Genomic DNA, 8,528 nt, shown 5'->3' with positions numbered 1-8,528 from the left:
TTAGTTCGCATTACAACTTCTTTATGTCTACATCCTTTTAAAGAGTGACACTTGCTTTTCTTAGGAGAAAGTTAAACTTCGGTACAAGCCATTTTGTAGCACAAATCTCTTTTCAGAAATAAGCTGTGCAGCTTTTACAGTGAAATGTCTGGTTACTGCTTTTCTTTTGTCACATCATGAGAGACATACTAATTAGGCAACTTTACCTGTTTAACTGACGATGATAAGCACTGGAAAGAATCAAGACAGCTGCTTACTCTGTCTAGGTGGTGCTGAATAAATAAGCACCACCCCCCCCCCCCCCCAAAAAAAAAAAATTCTTATCCTGGCTGGGACCCAGTTCCACGCAACATTTGTGAAAGAACTCTCTGCGTAACACGTTGAATAACGATCCAGCCCGTGGCTTGACTGTGCAGATCCTCAGGTCTGGATTCCACAAAGATTTTGGAGCTCTTGGATTCTCTTAATTGTCACATCTCACCAACATAATCCCACAAAAAGTGATTTTTATGGCTTAAGAATCCTGAACCACTTGTATATCATTTGTAAAATAGCCCTTCTGTGAGCATGATTTTCTGTATGTTCATCTTTCGCATAAAAACTCTTGCACTCCACAACCTGAGCACTATTCTAATTGCCATATTAAAAACCTATCCAACGCACTAACTTCATACTCCTACATTATGAAACCCCTGTCCCTAAAGACAGCTTCAAGCACACCCCAGTTTCCCTTCCAAAGAGGAAACCCTCACCAGCATCTTACCCTCACACCTGTTCCCCAGATCGTATGCTGTGCCAGGCTTATCTGTTTCACTTGCTATTTATTTGTTATTTATTTGCCTTCTAACTGTGACCCTTCTCACTTCCTCCCTAGTATGTTGTGATAATCTTTCAGGTATTGCTGATCCTTAAAGTTTCCTTACCTTCTTCAATTATGATGCGAATCTCATAGAAGGTATGTTAGTTCTTGCTGCTAGATATGAACTGCTACACGCTTTCAAATACTCTCCGAGAGTTTCGACAGGTTTCACAGGCTTTCATGACATGTCGATGAAGTTTATGCGTCTGGGTGGTCTGCTATATGGGCCACTTTTTTTGAGGTGCCCCAAGAGAGAATAATCCAAAGGACTGAGGCTGGGGTAATGTGCAGGCCATGGAATTGGTCCTGCTCTACCTATCCATGTGCCTTGGTAGTTACCAGCCAGTGCATCTCAAACACTGAGACTGAAATGTGCTTATTACAGGAGAACATCTTTTAGTTCGTGGAGGATGTTCTGAATAATGTCCCTGTAGGAGGTACCTGTAAGGTGCGCTGAAAAAATGTATGCTCTACCAGTTAGTCACCTAAATGCACATTAATTTTAAACTGATGCTGATGTATAGCCTGTACTGTAGTGTGAGGATTGCAGTCAGCCCATATATGTTGGTTGTAGAAATTTATTCCATCTCTTTGAAACATACCTCATCGGTAAGCAAAAACTGAAGAGAGAAACAATGCATTGGCAGGTGGTGCAACAAAAGCATCAGCAACAGTTTTCCTGTGGTGAGTGATTAGTGCAAGGTCCTGCATGTGTTGAAGAGGATACCAGTACACAAGTTTCTCGTGAAGCCTCCTCCGTGCTGAAATTGGAGATGTACCACATGCCAGGGTTACTTATCATGCACTGATACCTGCCTCTTTTATGACAACCCATAGAATGTGCTTCTCCTGGTCAGGAGTGTGAGCAACATACGATTTTCTTTGATCTATAGTATGTGTTACTACGACTCCAGTCTCAGCAGTCCAATAATGCACAGCACAGAAGGATGAAAGACTTGATTGTCTTCGATCTGGATATCATTTGTGTAGCCTTACATTAAAATCGTGTATGTGTGCTTACGAAATGAATAGCATGCCATGTGTGAGTGGAGCACTTTCAGTAGACTCATTACCTCTAGCACAAGTACACAATGGACGCAGTAAAGAGAGATGAATGACAAATATAAACTAGTCTCACTGGCAACACAATGCTGTCTTGGAGCAACGAATCAAATGGGTGCATAAATAATTGGAGTTGTTTCTGGAAAGCTGTTGAGCGTCAACTTTCATTAATAACTCGAAAACAAAAGATTTTTCACATTTTTGATGTAGGGAGCCTGCCCCCAAAGTTTGTAAAAGTATTTTGGAAACAAGGTAGAATACTTCTACCTTTCAGCTTTCTCTCCTTTGTTTAGTACAAGTTTGCCATCTGAGCTCTTGATGCTCATAAATGTGCTTCTGTTTTTGCCAAAGATTTCTTTAATTTTCTTATTAGTCACATGTCTTTCCCCCAGTCAAGAATGCTTCTACATATTTGGATTTCTCCCCTAGCCATTCCCTCTTGTAGTTTATGCAGATTAATGCAGCTAAATGACAGGTAACAACTATTTAAGGGACAAAATAAACTTATGCTTTATTCACACAACTCATATACATTGCCCCATCAACAAACACGGAACATGTATTTTCCCTAGAGTCTAATGCACACTGCAAATCATATCTTGTGCACCACTATGCATGCTGGAAAGTGTTTATTCACGTATCCCCAACAGCATGAACTCTTCCCCACTACAAGCTCCACAACTACACTGGTGCAACTCCGCGATCTGATGATGTCACAAACAGACTGGTGAATGGATACATATAAACATTTTGGCATGCTGAGCTTGTTTAAGACTATTTGCTTTCTGAGTTGATAAATCCTCTAATAATGTCTCCAGCATTGGAAGAAATAATGTTAGCCAGAGAATTATGCCTTTGGCCACTTGCCTTATGCCCAAAAACAAATATCAGCAATAATGGAAATAGTCGCCATGGAAGCCGGCACTCTATGAAAAAGACTCATTACTGTTTGCTTAAATGGCTGACAAACAACTGCTGGGAACAGTAACAGCTATCAAATATCTGAGAGTATGTGTATAGAGCAATTTAAACCGGAACCACAACATATAACCAATCATAGTAAAGTTAAATGCCAAACAGACAAGTTGAATCTTTAAAAAGTGTAGTATATCCACAAAGAGGTATTCACAAAACCTTCTTTCAGCTGCTTCTTCAGTATTGCTTCTCAGTGTGTGACACCAGGTAGGATTGAGAGGAAAAAAAAAAGACAGAACATACAAAGAGCAGTGAGTTTCATCATGGGTTCATTTATGACATGCAAAATTGTCAAAGAAATGTTTGTCCAACTCTCATGGCACAAAGTGGAAGTTAGGCATTGTATGTCACTGTGCAATTTACTTTTAAATTTCCAAGAGCAGTCATTACTAGAAGAGACTATGATCAAAAGACAATAAGGTAAAAGTAGACAGATTCAAGCTCACAAGCAGTCTTGCACTGGAGTATAAGTATAATTTCAAACAGAAATACTAATTTAAAAATGGTTCAATATCAATGCTTTGTCTGCTGCAGTTTTGAAGTAGCATTTGGAGAGCAGAGGAAAAGAATGTGCTTTGTTTAGATTATCAAAATGTTCAGGAGAGTTATTTTAAAATTAGAAACCAAATTTCATGGATGCTTATGGGCAAAATTAATAATACAAAAGTCATGTGGAATGACACGCTGTATACATTAAATTTCATATAAATTAATTCATTAAGTGTTTAAATTGTGGTTTTATTGACAATATTGAAAGTAATATCGTGTTACAAGGAGAAAAACATGCTACTTGTATATAGCAGATTAGAAGGTATTGCAGGTAAAACTATTTTTTGTTAAACATCCAAGTGTATCAGATTATTTTTTAATGGAAAAACAATGTTTGAAGCAATAAAGATACTTCTTGGAAAGCAGTTTCTCTTTGTTGTTTTAACTTCATGTGTTAAAGTGGTAAAAAAAGAATAAAAGATAACTTTGTCCCAACATACACTTGTCAGCCCAATGTAAAAAGTTTGTGTAAAGCACTCCAGCTTCTTGTCTGCAGTAGTAGTACAAAACATGGAGGCACTGATACTTAGCTTTTGTTGTTGCCAGAGGATGACAAAGTCAAATTACCATTATTATTATTATAAACATTATTTAAAATTATTCTAAAAATATTTTATGAAAGAGAAGTTGCTACTCACCATATAGTGGAGATGCTGAGCTGCATGTAGGCACAACAAAAATATTGTTACATTCCATCCTGGATTTTTCATTGTTTGATTTTATTATGTTTTTATACTTAACCTCTGTAAGCAGGGGATGGAAATTCTCCAGAGTGCTGCTCTTGTCATTGCAATGAAACTGTCGCAACCCATAAAATCCAACCTATTATAAGTTACCCAAAGTCGAATGAAGCGGGGATGTCTTTGTTGATGACTACCTCTCTGAAGGGGCTTGTTAGGAAAAGATATTCTTCAGAAATGACTCCCAACTTTGTATGATATCTTGATCGGCTGCTGGAACATCAAGAGGCTTAGGTTTACATCAAGCTTCAACCATGATCCACACCCAGTCCATTTTAACATCTGTTACTGTTTATGTATTAACCAGTTCCATATTCTTCTCACACTCCATTAGTGTGACCTCTAATGGGGGAAGTTACTTTCACCATCTCCAAAAGTTTCAGTTCACTTAAGATTATTAAGGTACCTTGATACAGTGTAATTCTTGTTCTGGCTTGAGGATGACTCACAAAAAATTTCAAGATGTTTGACTTTCTTGTGTATTAATTCCATCACATAGCAATTTACAATGAAAACAACTTCATTGGACCCTTTTTTTCAAGATCTTCAGTGTAAGTATAAAACACTGAAGTTGTATTTGAAAGCTGATGAATATTGGAAGAGTAAACAGACAACTGCCTTTTGTAATAGACATTATTAGTACTTAATGTTTGATACACATACATTTTTTTGGTAGTCCACGCGGACTGCTCTTTTCCTGGCTTCTTAAATTAGAATTTCTCCTTGTGGAATAAAATGTTTCAGCTTTGATTATCTAGTCAATGGTGATCTTATTAATTTTTTCAATACTTTATTCTTCATGTCATCATCCAAATTTTCAGATAACGTTGCATTCAGCACTATCATCTCAGAAGTGTCTGTATTGCAGGTTGAGCATGTATCATTCATTGAATACCCAAAAGCTATATTGAATTTGGTATAGAATACTGTTCTATGCATTGCATATCAAATGTCAAAATTTGGGTATTTTTCCTGGATCAGTTCATACAACATTTTTCCAGCAAATGTTCCTCTGGGAGATGCAACTTCTTGGCCTTGTCTTTACTCTAAAGAGTTGATTTACCCTTTAGTAAACAATTGTGATCATAAACTGGCATTCCTACTTCTTTGTTAATTTTCCATGTTGTACTTCGATGTTTATCCATTCCAGCACGAAGACACTTGCTCAGCTTCAAAAATTTCTGAACTGTCGTTAATCACTGTCTTGTTACTCCATGTACAGCCATGAAGGCTTTTCTGCATATAGGAATTTCATGTACAGTGTCATCAGCTTTCACACTTCTCAAAGCTGTGCTTCATCTTCGTTCTTTCTTGATCACCTTCTGTGTAATTGGAGTGCTGTAATGAGCCTGTGAGATATAATGATTGTTCATTCCAGTCTACTATATCACTAAATATTTGTACAAAATTTGACCTTTCTTTAGCACTTACTGTCTCAAAACAGTTACAGTTGCAGTCTACTCCTAGTTCATGGGACTGAATGTGTAATTTCTTCATGACTGTACTCATTTGCCCTCGTACTAGCCTTTCCCTAACACTATTAGAATCTGAAGGTATCTGTGTTTCATCGTCAGATAAAGTACTCGTCATTCAATATAAATAACAAACTATTAAAACTGAAATGAATAACTTAGAATACCTGCATTACTAAACAGAATGTCTCATAATAAGGAAATGGTTTTCACTAGTATCAACAATGCATAAGAAGGAAAATTCTGTTTGTTGCTTCAGGATTATTTGCCAACACACAAGGAATATAAAACTTAATACACAACAGTGGAAAAAGCACATTTATTCCTTGTAGTGAGGTTGGTTTGTGGGATTAAAGGGACCAGACTGCTTCGCTCATCGGTCCCAACCGTGTAGTGAGAGACAGCACATTCTTTGCTGAATGAATAATCTAAAATAGTTTATAGAACTTGGACTATTCATATTATCAAACTGGTCAGTTAACAATATTAAACAACACACAGTCCTACACCTCATGGCATTCATAACTTTTTTTTTAAGTGGAAAGAGCATGTTCTTTTCCTGTACTTTTCATTTGACACAAAGATTGGTGGATGTTGATACAGTGATAGAAGAATAGGATACACAGAGATAAAGAAAAAATGTACAGCTTTGAGTTATCTTTCTGGTGTGGTGGTTGTGAAGCTAATACTGACGATACTAAAAGCTCACTTGACTCTGACAGCTGGAAGTGAGGGGAAACTACAGATGCTGTATTTTCTGAGGACAAGCAGCTCTATGGCTTGATGATGGCATCGTGTTGGGTAAAATATTCACATCTCCAAGAGAGGAGACGGACTACTAAGAATGTCATCAAGAGAAACAAACCTGCATTCTACAGGCCAGAGCATGCAATGTTAGATTCTTTAATCATTTAGCTATGTTATAGAATTCAAAAATAGGAATTGGTATGTTGAAGTTAGACATTGCGGGAAGTCATTAAATATAGTGGCAAGAAGAACTAGACTCCTGGTCAGATAAACACTAAGTTACAAACGTAAAATCAGATTGGGATAATGGAGGAGAAGGTCTAATACGGAGTGAGAAAATGTGAATGGGAGTAAGCTGCTATGAAGAACAAAGAGAAAGAAGTATCACAGCTAAGCTAGATACAAGGCCAAAACACAAACCACAGTAGCGCAGGTTTATATGTCCATTAGCTCAGCAGATGAAGAAATTGAAAGAATGTATGATGAGATGAAAGAAAATAATTCAGCTGTTACGGGAGATGAAAATTTGATTGTGATTAACATACATTTGCACAGTTCTGTGGTGATAGAGAGCAGTCTAATGATGTCTTAAATTGACTGTTGCGTGGATACACAGAAACAGTTCAGCTTGCTGAGCTTGTTTGAGACTAACTGCTTTTTGAGTCATTAAAGCCTCTGATGATGTTTCCACTATTGGAAGAGAAACTTTAGTCAGAGAATTATGCCTTGAACTATGGCCATATGCCCATAAAACAAAGATCAGCAGTAATGGGTTGTTTTGCCTGTTTAGGCACTAAGTGACATTTGTTTGCGTTTAGAATCAACTGGCAAACCTTGTACTAAGTGTTGATCATCTGCAAGTCTTCCAGCATTTCATTACTATTTTCTAGCATTGCAACTTCTCTATGTACAACAGCATCATCCTCAAATAGCCTTGTGGAGCTTCCAACATTATCCACGATATCGTTTATATACTGACCAACATGAAAAACGCAACATGTGGCAAATGCTGTGTAATTATCTATTTAATCAAAGTGTGGCAATAAATATGATATTTTTATACGGCTTGTTTCATTTGTATGTTACTTGCATTGCTTTGTAAGCAAACAATGAAACATTGCTTTTTCCTACACAATATGTAAAACACATCACTGGATGCGTGCAATAATTTTTTCCTCACTCTTTGTCACACTATGTTGTGCTGTATATGTTCCCTTTTCAGTCACATGTTTGTATGATCTTTCTGTGTTTGCTGTAGCCAGCTCTCTGGAGTAAACATGTCATTAAACCCTGAAAAAGCTGTTGTTTTGTAGGATGATGGTTGCAGCAAGCATTATGTCGCAGAAGTGTCAACAACTACACCTTCCAATTCTAAGAAGGTATAGGAAACTGGAGCCTATGTGAGGAAACCAGGATCAGGCTCAAGAAGAGTAACATGAGCAAGAAATGACCACTTTTTACAAGTTCCAAGTTCTCCACAACTATCACACAATTGTCACTGAAGCTCAGAATTGACACCACCATGTCTGAGGAGTGAATGTTGGAGGGAGAACTACCTAAAGAAGTATGGAAGAAGTCAGTCTTCGATCCAGAAGACCTGCTAGATTCCTAGAACTCACCAGAGAGCATTGCACAGCTCGATTATGTTTAGCAAGAGAATATCATAGCTGAAGACTATGCAATGGAGTACATGTTGTTTATGAATGAGTTGCAATTTGCCCTCCAATCACCAGAAGGTAGAGAGAGGGTCTGGAAAATGCTTAGGGGGAAAGATATACCTCTTTCACATTCTCATCTATGGTTATCTGATGGTTCTGGTAGGAATCAGTATGACTGCAAGGACAGCTTCGGTCTAATGTAGAGCACCAGACCCTTACAGCATATAGGCATGTGCAGGAAATACTTTTGGAGCTTGTTGAGCATTTTGCTCCATTTACTGGTGTTGATTTTACTCTAATGCATTTTGTAATAATTGCACAAAAGTACTTGGAAGAGGTGGAGATTCCTGCCATGACCTGACCTGCTAGAAGCCCTGTTGACAATGTATGGGACCATTTCAAAAGAGCCTGTCAGCTCCATCCATAGACCTTATAGGACCTACGGTGGGCAAAGTACATAATAATC

This window comes from Schistocerca gregaria, chromosome 3, assembly GCF_023897955.1.
Source record: "Schistocerca gregaria isolate iqSchGreg1 chromosome 3, iqSchGreg1.2, whole genome shotgun sequence".
NCBI classification, from domain to species: domain Eukaryota; kingdom Metazoa; phylum Arthropoda; class Insecta; order Orthoptera; family Acrididae; genus Schistocerca; species Schistocerca gregaria.
This window is presented reverse-complemented; position numbering follows the sequence as displayed.